Genomic DNA, 13,282 nt, shown 5'->3' on the forward strand with positions numbered 1-13,282 from the left:
TTCCTCGGCCTCCCAAGTCGCTTCCTCGACTGGTTGGCCCCTCCATTGGACTTTTATTGCAGAAATCCTCTTGGACCTCAATTGGCGAACCTGTTTATCAACAATGGCAACTGGTTCCTCTTCATAACCCAAACTCTTATCCAGCTGAACTGTGTTGAAGTCCAACATATGTGACAGGTCGGCATGATAATTCTGGAGCATAGTTACATGGAAAATCGGATGAACTCCCGATAGACTGCGAGGCAATGCAAGCTCATAAGCAACCTCCACAACTCGTCTCAATACCTCAAATGGACCTATAAATCTTGGGCTCAACTTGCCCTTCTTCCCAAACCCCATAATTCCTTTCATCGGCAAAACTTTCAAGAGAACTGTTTTACCTACCATAAATGATAAATCACGCACTTTCTGATCCGCATAACTCTTTTGTATGAACTGTGTTGTACGAAGTCGCTCCCGAGTCAACTTTACTTTTTCCAAGGCAGCCTTCACCAAATCAGTACCATATAACTTAGCCTCATCGGGCTCAATTTACCCAATAGGCAAACGACATCGCCGACCATATAAAGCCTCAAATGGAGCCATCTCGATGCTGGATTGTTAACTGTTATTATAAGCAAACTCGGCTAAAGGCAAGAAATGATCCCACTGACCTCCAAAGTCAATCACTCATGCCCTGAGCATATTCTCCAAAATCTGAATTGTCCGCTCAGACTGCCCGTCGTTCTGCGGATGGAAGGTTGTACTAAGCTCTACACGGGTCCCCAATTCACTCTGTACTGATCTCCAGAAATGTGAAGTAAACTGAGGGCCTCTATCTGATATAATGAAAATTGGCACACCGTGCAACAGAACTATCTCCTGAATATAAATCTGGGCCAACCTGTCTGAAGTATATGGAGTCACAATAGGAATAAAGTGTGCAGACTTGGTCAACCTGTCAACAATCACCCAAACTGCATCAAACTTCCGCAAGGTCCGCGGTAACGCAACTACAAAGTCCATAGTAATGCGTTCCCATTTCCACTCCGGTATAGTCATCTGCTGAAGTAGGCCACCTCGACTCTGGTGCTCATATTTAACTTGCTGGAAATTTAGACACCTAGCTACATACTCAACTATGTCATTTTTCATTTGTCGCCACCAATAATGCTGCCTCAAGTCACGATACATCTTCGTAGCACCTGGATGAATAGAATACCGAGAACTGTGTGCCTCCTCCAGGATCTTTTTCCTCAGTTCATCCACATTAGGAACACATAGATGATCCTGGAGTCGCAGAACACCACCCGCACCAATAGTAACTTCCTTGGCACCACCTCGTAGTACCGTTTCTCTAAGAACCATTAAGTGTGGATCATCATACTGGCGAGACTTGATCTATTCAAATAGTGAAGACTGAGCCACAACACATGTAAGTACTCGGCTGGGCTCTAAAATATCCAGCCTCACAAGTCTGTTAGCCAAGGACTGAATATCCAAAGCTAATGACCTTTTCTCTACTAAAATGAAAGCCAAACTACCCATACTCTTCGCTTTTCTACTCAAGGCATCTGCAACCACATTTGCTTTACCTCGATGATATATGATACTAATATCATAATCTTTCAGTAATTTCAGCCATCTGCGCTACCTCAAATTTAGGTCCCTCTGCTTGAACAAATGTTGCAAACTACGATGATCAATATAAACTTCACAGGACACCCCATAAAGATAATGCCTCAAAATCTTAAGAGCGTGAACAATCGCAGCTAACTCCAAATCATGTACAAGATAATTCTTCTTGTGGGGCTTCAGCTGGCGCAATGCATATGCAATAACTCGCCCTTGCTCCATCAATACACAACCCAAACCAATGCGTGAAGCATCACAATACACTATATACATCCCCGAACCAGAAGGCAACACTAACACTGGTGTTGTAGTCAATGTTGTCTTGAGCTTATGAAATCTCACCTCACAATCATCAGACCATCGGAACGGAGCACCCTTCTAGGTTAATTTGGTCAAAGGTGCTTCAATAGATGAAAAACCTTCCACGAACTGACGATAATAACCTGCTAAACCCAAAAAAACTCCTGATTTTAGTCGCCAAAGTGGGACGATGCCAATTTTGAATTGCCTCAATCTTTTTTGGATCAACCTTAATACTATCACCCGATACAATATGCACCAAAAATGCTACAGAATCTAGCCAAAACTCACATTTAGAGAACTTAGCATATAGATTTTGTTCCCACAATGTCTGAAGTACAACTCTCATATGCTGCTCATGCTCCTCCTTACTACGCGAGTAGATCAAGATGTCATCAATGAAGACAATGACAAACAAATCAATATATGGCCTGAATACCCTGCTCATCAGATCCATAAACGTTGCCGGGGCATTACTTAAACCGAAGGACATCACCAGAAAATCATAATGACCATATCTAGTCCGTAAAGCAGTCTTCGGAACATCCGAAACTTCAACTGATGGTACCCCGACCTCAAGTCAATCTTAGAGAACACCCTAGCACCCTGCAACTAGTCAAATGGATCATCAATACGCGGCAACCGGTACTTGTTCTTAATAGTGACTTTGTTCAGTTGGCGATAATCAATACACATCTGCATTGTTCCATCCTTCTTCTTCACAAATAATACCGGTGCACCCCAAGGCGATACACTCGGTCTGACGAACCCTTTGGCTAGTAACTCCTCAAGTTGTTCTTTCAATTCTTTCAGAGCCATGTGATACAATAGGATAGATATAGGCTGGGTATCTGGAGCCAAGTCAATATAGAAATCAATATCACGATTAGGTGGCATACCTGGAAGATCTGAAGGAAATATATCGGAGAACTCCTGAACTACAGGCACTGAATCAATAGCCAGAGTCTCTGCAGTAGTATCCTGAATATAGGCTAGATAAGCCAAACAACCTTTCTCAACCATGTGTTGAGCCTTTATAAAAGAAATAACTTGATTAAATGAACTAACAGACGAACCCTTCCACTCCAGCTTAGGCAATGCTGGAATAGCCAAGGTAACAGTCTTGGCATGACAATCTAGAATAACATGATATGGAGATAACCAGTCCATGCCCAGAATAATTTCAAAATCGGTCATCTCAAGAAATAGGAGATCTGCTCTAGTTTCATAACCATAGAATATAATAACACAGGACCAGTAGATCCGATTCACAATAACAGAATTGCCCACAAAAGTGGACACATAAACATGAGTACTCAAGGACTCACGATAAACACACAGGAATGGAGCGAATAGAGATGACACATATGAATACGTATATCCTGGATCAAATAATACTGAGGCATCTTTCCCACAAACAGAAATAATACCTATAATTATGGCATCTGAAGCCTTTGCATCTGGTCTGGCCGGAAAAGCATAGAATCGAGCTGGAGCGCCAATTGGCTGACCTCCACATCTAGGACGACCCCTACCTACCTATCCTCCACCTCTTGGTGGTCGGACTACTGGTAGAGCAACTGGTCCGGTAAGCATAGGCTGCTGACCCTGCTGTACTGGTCTACCTCGCAGCTTGGGGCAGAATCCACGCATGTGACTAGGGTCCCCGCACTCGTAACAACTCTTCGGTGCGATGGGTTGCTGACTAAAAGTATGGCCCTGGGAAACTGAATACCCACTGGGAGGACCCTAAATAGCAGGTGGGCGATACGAACTCTCTGGTATAGCACTGATATAGGGTCACACTAGAGCACCTCGAGGAGGCGGTGGTGCTGGATATGGGGGCTTGCTGGACTTCCCTCTCACGAACTGACCTTTGCCTCCAGACGGAGCACCTCTAAACTCTCCAGAGTACCTGAACCGCTTATCCCTCATAATCTGCTCTCGGCTCTGCTGATGTACACCCTTAATCCTCCGGGCTATCTCCACAACTCGCTCATAAGAAGTACCCATCTCAACCCCTCGAGCCATAGTGGCCTGAATGCCAGTATGTAAACCCGTAACAAACCTCTGCACTCTCTCCGCCTCAGTAAGAAGTATCATAAGTGCATGACGAGATAAGTCAGAAAACCTCGCCTCATAATCGGTCACTGACATCTGACCCTGCTGGAGCTGCTCAAACTGAAACCTTAACTCTTCCCTCTGGGAGGGTGGAATATACCTGTCCAAGAAGATACGGGTGAACCTATCCCAAGTTATGGGAGGAGAATCTGCTGGTCTACCAAGAACATAAGACTGCCACCATCTACGGGCTCTGCCCTCTAGCTGAAAAGTAGCAAAGTCTACCCCACGAGACTCCAATATCCTCATGTTGTGCAGTTTGTCCCTGCAACGATCAATGAAGTCCTGTGGATCCTCATGTCACTTACCCCCAAAGACAGGAGGATGTATTCTAGTCCATCGATCCAATAATTTCTGAGGATCGGAGGCTGCAGCTGGCCTGGGCTCAGGTGTAGCTGCTGTCACTGGCAGGGCTCCATCCACGGGTAGTGCACCCTGGGTCTGATATACAGCAGGTGCCTATCCATGAGCCTATGCGGTAAGGGTTTTTTCTCCCCTGCCCGCCTGAGATGTGGCTGGGTCTGCCGGAAATAAATCGGCCTGAGTCATATTGTCCATGAACCGCAGCATACGACCCATTACGTCCTGAAATCCTGGTGCAGAAGTGAAATCCATCGGAGCTCGCTCTGCCACAGGCACCTCACCCTGCTCCTCAATAATGGGATTCTCTGCTGGACCCACTAGCGGCATAACTGGAACAGTCCTGGGACGTCCTCGCCCTCTACCACGGGCTGGAGCCCTAACTCCGCCTCTGCCTCGGCCTCTAGCAACTGGGGGAGTAGCTCTTCCCTGGTCTGGAACCTCATTAGAGCGTGTTCTCGCCATCTTTATCGACATACAGACTACAGAAATTTCTGGTGAAACTGCTTTACTAGCCTTCATTCAGTCGACCATAACTTTCTGTACAAATGTCCAAATGATATATTGTTTAACTTTTTGGAAACTAGAATCAAAGGTCTACGATTTTTATGTTTTGATAATTTTTATATTCTTTATTTCGAGAGATAAGCTTCCAAAATGAGCTCTGTGATTGCACCAGTTGTTGTCCTAAAACAGCTTCTGCAACAGAAAAATTCCAGCATCTCCTTTTGTCCGAAATCTATTCCATTAACCTTCCTTAATCCACCCGAGATCCTCGGGACCTTAACCAAATATACCAACATATCCCAAAATATAATACGAACTTAGTTGAGTCTTCAAACCATGTCAAACAAAGCCTAAATTATGAATCGCGCATCAAATCGAATTATGAGTTTTTAAATCTTCCAACTTCTATATTTTGTGCCGAAAAGTATCAAATCAATTCCGATTGACCTCGAATTTTGCACACAAGTCATAAATAACATAACAGATCTATGAATATTTTTAGTACCGAATTCTGACTCCGATATCAAAAAGTCAACTCCTCGGTCAAACTTCTCAAAAATTCTACTTTCGCCATTTCAAGCTTATTTAGTCTACCGACCTCCAAATAATTTTCGGACACACTCGTAAGTCCAAAATTACCATACAGAGCTATTAGAATCATCTAAACTCTGTTTCGGGATCGTTTATACATAAGTCAATATCCGGTCAACTATTTCAACTTAATCTTCCAACATAAAATTCATTCTTCTAAGCTAACCCCGAAATATCTTAAAATCAAAACCGATAATTCACACAAGTCATAATACCTCGTAGGAAGTTATTCAAGACTTCAAATAGTTGAAAGGAGCGTAAATGCTCAAAACGACTGGTCAGGTCGTTACATGAATATATTGAAAATAAATTAGTTTCAGTAGGAGTAGCATAATAGGTTTGGGAATTAAGATTTTGATTTTAATTACTTATTGGCTTGTAACCATATTCATAATTCCAAGGTCCAAGGAAATATTTAAAGCTTTATTATTTTTAAATTTAATATATAAATATATTTTCCACATGTAAATTTATTCGGTACGGTTCGGCATTTTGTCGATTTATTTAAATAAAATAAAAAATCTACCATAATTATCGGTACGATTGTAGATTTATATAAAAACTAACGGTTTTATTAAAAAATCTAAAAATTAGTTTGGTGCGGTACAATTCGATCGATTTAGTCGGTTTTTAATATCCGTTGACACCCTTACTCTCCGGTACCTACTTTGGTGCCGATTAATTTGGAAGACATGCTGGAAAGTTTCATTTTAGACGATAAAACGCTCCTTATCAAAAGCAAATTGATACCCAAGATTCTATCTAAAACTTCTGATTAAGTATAAAAAGCACTTGACACTTCACTATAACCTTTTATTTTTTTTTAAAAAAGATTTAGTATATACAATACTACGTAATTCTAAGTTTTTCAGATTTACCCAAAAAAAGAAAACAAAAAGAGCGAATTTCCTGGTTTGTTTTGAAAAGTTTGTACATGTTTGCAGTTTGAAGTTGAACCATAATCAATAATGTATGTAGAAGATGGAGGTGCGAGTAGTTTAACCTATTTGAAATTGCCCTGCAATTATCACAACATATATAAATTAAAATCCAATTGTATTACTCTTAGTGTCCTAATAAATTGTTTTTTCATAGTCATTTCTTTTCAGGGAATCGAATAAGATAATATTCAACTAAAATCATTAAAATGCTTCATTAGTAGTCAATTGAATGAGCTATGGGAAGACAATAAAAGTAGTAGATTAAAGTTATATATACTGATAAAGTAATTATTTTTTATACTATCAATGTGATTTAACTTATTGTAGGTTACCCATTAATGCTATTACATAAATGAGAAAATTACTAAAGTAGGTTTTTTCATACCACATCCATAACTTTTGTTTTCTAACAGACAAAATACTTTTCTTACAACAATATAAGTAGTTTTCAACTTATATCTCATTTTGAAAAGAGATATAAGAAAAACAATAATTCGTTTTCATTTTGAAAAGGAAGTATGAAAATGGAAACAAAATTATATTGAATCCCAAAGAGTCTTATTTATATTTAGGTAGGGAAGTTATGACACTTTTATCAAGTCATTAATTAAATATTTAAAACCAGAAATATAAGCATAAAAGGGAAAAATAAAAGTCTAATTTGCTTCTAAGTCAATCGAGATGTCGTTAACCGAAAAACAAATCGAGATATTTATTTTTGATATTTTGAACTTTAAATGTCGTTGAAAAAAAAAACTTCAAATGTCATTTTGACTATTCAACGAAAGATTAGGTATTCATTCAACATACAAAGAAATTAAATCAAAGTCCTCCATACCAGAAAAAGAACACTCGTGATTATTCCCTGAATTTTTTTACTTTTTTATTCTTTTAATTCTTTTGGTTGCCTTTAATTGTGCCTAAGCAAATTTAAAACAATTCATGATACGACTTCTAATTAGAACCAAGTAACTAATAAATTTGCATTACTACAATACTAATAATGTAATCCATGATGAATCCCTTTTTTGGTAACAAAATTTAGTAGATTTCAATAATGTAATATAGCATTAAATATCTTTCTTAAATAAGACATTCTATCATAGTAAGTATAAAATGACCCTCTATTTTACCTTTTAACACAAACATAAAATTCTACGTGTAAATAAATAACAAAATTATGGCGACCATATACTGGTTTCTATTAGCCATTGCTACAGTGGTTTTAGCCACACCCTCACTAGCTCAATATTCATATATATATATATATATATATATATATATATATATATATATATATATATATATATATATATATATATATATGAATATACCATATTAGATAAGCAAAATAACGAGAATTTGCTTAATCTTCCTCGCAGTTTTGTTCTGTAGAGCAAGGAGGAGCACCGGAATTTTCACGTGCACCTACACCATATGTGAACCCATAACTTTTAGCCTAATTTTGGCTTCAATTTATTTTAATACAAAGAATATCTTTATTGAGATTGTATACTATGGAAATCTCAATCTCTCAAATGTAATGGTTAATTGTTGTATCACACAAAATTCATGATATGCAGTTCATAACAATATTGACGACTCACGTTCTCACAAGTCACAACCATTTCTATAATTTGGTATATATTTTAGACTAGAACCATTAAAAAAAGTTACTAGTTTTTATTTGGAGATAGAATAAGTCCACGAGAGAAAGTTTGCTTTTAGGAGCAAAACAATTTTGAGGGGGAAAAAAAAAAGAATGAAAGTAATTAACTTGCGACCTTCTACAAAAGATTTCACCAAAAACTTTTCAAAGAACTTTTCCTGAAGTATAATACTATTGGAGGGATTGGCTTGCAAAACTGTGGAACATTTTTCTCAAAGTTTTTGGTGCCAGATTACGAGTGAATAGAAAAACAAAATGTACATAGTCGTTCCAGCTGAAATACTTGGAATAATTCTACCACTTCTATTAGGAGTAGCCTTTCTAGTGCTTAGCAAACGTAAAGTAATGGCTTTTGTGCAACGTCGAAAGGGTCCTGATGTAGTGGGATCGTTTGGATTGTTACAACCTCTAGCAGATAGTTTGAAATTGATTCTAAAAGAACCTATTTCACCAAGTAGTGCTAATTTCTCCCTTTTTAGAATGGCTCCAATGGCCACATTTATATTAAGTCTGGTCGCTCGGGCCGTTGTACCTTTTGATTATACTATGGTATTGTCAGATCCGAACATAGGGCTACTTTATTTGTTTGCCATATCTTCGCTAAGTGTTTATGGAATTATTAGAGCAGATTGGTCTAGTAATTAGGGGGCGGCCGTTCGGTTGCCTATGATACTAGGACCAATAGGTTCAAAATGAGTTGTGTCGCAGGTGTTGAATGATCTACTCTACACAGGTGTGGGCTTACAGGGCTAGGGCTCATAAACCCTTTCTTTTATTTATCAATAGGGCTCTGTCCTGATCGTTCACTTTTCTGGGCCGGGATCGATAAGTGGAAGTCATAAAAAAGAAATCTTTCTCTTCACACCTCAGATCAAGAGGAAAGGTTGCTTGTCAAGCTGGCCTATATAAAATAATAAAAATTTCTTTCTATTTTATATTATTATATAATTATAAGAAAAATAAAAAGATTCGCTTTCTTTTAACCGGCTCCTTCTTCTTTGTCAACGTTACTAAGGATTTATAGGTTTGCCTACTTTACTTATTGAAGATAATGAGAATGGGTTATTCAAACAAAAAGAAAAAGGCCCTACTTAGTTGACTGACATTGACAAAAGCTTGCGAAACTAAGTAGGCTTGAGGCTCTCTGCGAATTCGTAAATTTGAGGAGCATGTACACTGTACACTTATCTAAAAATTGTACAAAATAAACTTTATTTATTTACTCAATTTATATATGACGTTATTACCATTCAAGAGACCTGTTAAATCAACTTCCAATAGAGATTACACTATCGCCACTCACCCTATTACGAAATTGTTTTGGGAAGTTCAAAATCGAGCTCGCCTACGACATAGCAGGATAGGAACATGACAACCAAAGAACAAAGATCGACCTCGAGTCCCACCGAGCTAGAACTCGAGGTCATAACGCTTGCCTTCGATAACATTGAGACAGGATCAGTTTACGGGTGATCTTCGAAATGCTACAGGTTTAACAGGCGGCGATAGCTTAGTTACAGAACCAAATCCGAGCACCGAGTAGGGTAGAACTCGATCCACCCCGGGAGGCCACCCGCAGGGATGAACCGATCACAGAAAGGTCAAATGAACATGAATCGGGGACTAACCCTGAGATCATAAAGATGCACGAAGAGTTGACAAAATGGATAGAATCGAGGGAGAAGAAAATCGAAGCTAAAGACAAAAAGGTGGAAACCTACAATTCCAGGGTAGACCAGATCCCAGGTGCACCGCCAATATTGAAAGGCCTGGATTCCAAGAAGTTCATGCAAAAACCTTTTCCTCCGAGCGCGGCTCCGAAGCTGATCCCTAAGAAATTTCGCATGCCCAAGATTGATGACCGACCCAAACGATCATGTAACCTCTTACACATGTGCCATAAAATGGAACGACTTGGAGGATGATGAGATCGAGTCTGTCTTGTTGAAAAATTCGGAGAGACCTTGTCAAAAGGGGATATGATATGGTATCACAACTTGCCTCCTAATTCTATTAATTTATTTGCTATGTTTGCATATTCTTTCGTGAAAGCACACGCCGGGGCCGTCAAGGTCGAGACCGGGAAATTAGACTTTTTCAAAGTAAAACAGAAGGATAACGAGATGCTCAAAGAGTTCGTGTCTCGACTTCAAGGGTGAGATAACATAACCGGTGAACACCGCCGGAACCATTCAGGAAGCTAAGTTTTATATGATCGAAGGGAACATGAGGTATAATGCCTTATTCGGAAGGCCATGGATCCATAATATGAGGGGAGTACCCTCAACCCTGCACTAAGTGTTAAAATTCCCAACACCAGGCGGAATTAAAACAATCTACGGAGAATATCCAGCTGCAAAGGAGATGCTTGCGGTCTAAGAGGCAATTCTGATATCCACACTTGTAACGACAAAGGGGTCGAGTTCGGTCACAAAGCCGAAAAGTAAATAGCAATTATCGACATCAGTTCCGACCCAACCGGAGAAACCGAGGACTGATGAAGACGATGATTATAATTATGGGGTACCCAGGTCTTTTATAGCCCCCGATGATTCCGATGCCACTAAATTGATGGTCGAGGAGCTGGAACAGGTCATATTGGTCGAACATCTACCCGATGGAAAGGTATTCCTGGGCACGGGGTTAAATCCCGAGCTCAGGAAAAAACCCATTCAGTTTCTTATGGCTAACATAGATTGTTTTGCTTGGTCCCACCTTAATATGATAGGGATCCCGCTGGAAATAACCACTTATAAGCTAAGCATGGACCCGAAGTACCATCCGGTGAAGCAGAAGATGAGACCCCAGTCCGAGATCAAACATGCTTTCATCAAGGACGAGGTATCTAAACTACTTAAAACAGGTTCCATTCGGGAGGTTAAATACCCGGATTGGTTAGCGAACATAGTGGTAGTCCCTAAAAGGGAATAAATTAAGAATGTGTGTAGATTATAAGGATGTGAATAAGGCATGTCCCAAGGACTCTTTCCCTTTTCCCAACATCGATCGCATGATCGATTCCATGACCGATCACGAGATCCTCAGTTTTCTCGATGTCTACTTCGGGTATAACCAAATACGGATAGACCTGAGTGACCATGAAAAAACCTCATTCATCACTAAATATGACACCTACTTCTATAACCTAATACCATTCGGGTTAAAAAATGCTGGTGCCACTTACCAACGCCTAGTAGATCGGATGTTCGAAGAACAAATAAGAAAGTCAATGGAGGTTTATATTGACGATATATTGGTTAAGTCCCTGGAAGTAGAGGACCATTTAAAACATTTGCGGGAAACTTTCAGCATATTGAAGAAATACAATATGAAGCTGAATCCAAAGATATGTGGGTTTGGAGTTGGGTTAGGAAAATTCCTCGGATTTATGGTATCCAATCGGGGAATCGAGATCAACCCCAACAAGATCAAAGCCATCGAAGATATCATGACTGTAGATAACGTGAAGGTCGTGCAAAGATTAATCGGGCACATAGCCGTCCTTGGGCGGTTCATCTCGAGGTCCTCCGACAAGAGCCACTACTTCTTCACACTACTGAAGAAGAAGAATAACTTCTCATGGACCCCGGAGTGCCAATAGGCCTTGGAGGAACTCAAGAGGAATCTATCGATCCCACCGCTGCTCCACACGCTGAAGATAGAAAAATAACTATACTTGTACTTGGCAGTATCAGACATAACGGTAAGTGGAGTCCTGGTCCGGGAAGAGCAAGTTATGAAATTTCTAATTTACTATGTTAGTAGGACCCTAGGTGAGGCCGAAACTAGGTATCCTCACCTAGAAATGCTGGCGCTCGCTTTGCTAAGTGCCTCTAGAAAGCTAAAAGCGTACTTCCGGTGTCACCCCATATTTGTCGTGACTACTTACCCATTGAGGAATGTTATGCATAAGCCCGAGCTCTCAGTGGGTATGATATTGAATATCGACCCCGGACTGCCATTAAGTCTCAACTTTTGGAAGACTTTGTGGCCGACTTTACGCCGGCTCTAATACCCGAGGTTGAAAGAGAGTTAATAATTAACTCAGGAACCTCCTTGGGGATTTGGACCCTCTTTACGGATGGCGCCTCGAACGCAAAAGAGTCTGGTATCGTATTGAAGCCACCAACAAACAATGTAGTTAGACAATCTATTAGGAATGTGAAATTGACCAACAATGAGGCCGAGTATGAGGCCATGATTGCAAGTCTCGAACTAGAAAAAATCTTGGGGGCAGAGGTAATTGAAGCTAAGTGCGACACCCTCCTGGTGGTAAACCAAATTAATGGGACGCTCGAGGTCAGAGAAGAATGAATGCAAAGGTACCTGGATAAATTGTGGGTAACATTACATCGATTCAAATAATGGACTTTGCAACACGTACCTCGGGATCAAAACAGTGAGGCTGATGCCCTCGCTAACCTAGGGTCATCGGTCGAGGACGACGAATTCAACTTGGGGGTAGTTGTACAACTTATTAGATCGGTAGTGGAAGAAGGTCATGCCGAGATTAACTCAACGAGCGTAACTTGGGACAGGAGAAATAAATATATAGAATTTCTGAAGACCGAAAAACTGACGTCGAATCAAAAGGAATCGAGGGCCTTTCGTACAAAGGCATCCCGGTTTAGCATGTCCGAAGACGGAACCCACTCGTGATTTGTCTAGGACCAGGGGACACCAAGTACGTTTTAAGAAAAATCCACGAAGGCACCTATGCAAATCATTCAGGCACCGAATCGTTGGTTCGAAAAGTGATCAGATCCGGCTACTACTGGATCGATATGGAAAAGTACGCGAAGGAGTTCGTACAAAAAAGTGATATGTCGCCATGGCCATTCATGAAGTGGGGAATGGATATCATTAGCCCCCTTTCGTGGTCACCCGATAAGGCTCAATTTATATTGTTTATGATTGACTATTTTTCTAAATGGGTAGAAGACGAGGCATACGAAAAGGTCAGGGAGAAAGAAGTCATCGATTTCATTTGGGACTACATCATATGTCGGTTAGGAAATTTCGACCGAGATCGTGTGCGACAACGGGAAATAATTTATCGGCAGCAAAGTTAGCATGTTTCTCGAAGGTCATAAGATCAAAAGGATCCTATAGACACCCTACCACCCTAGTGGGAACGTTGAAGCATAATCGACCAATAAAACCATACCCCAAAACCTCA

Source organism: Nicotiana tomentosiformis, chromosome 2, assembly GCF_000390325.3.
Source record: "Nicotiana tomentosiformis chromosome 2, ASM39032v3, whole genome shotgun sequence".
Lineage (NCBI taxonomy): Eukaryota > Viridiplantae > Streptophyta > Magnoliopsida > Solanales > Solanaceae > Nicotiana > Nicotiana tomentosiformis.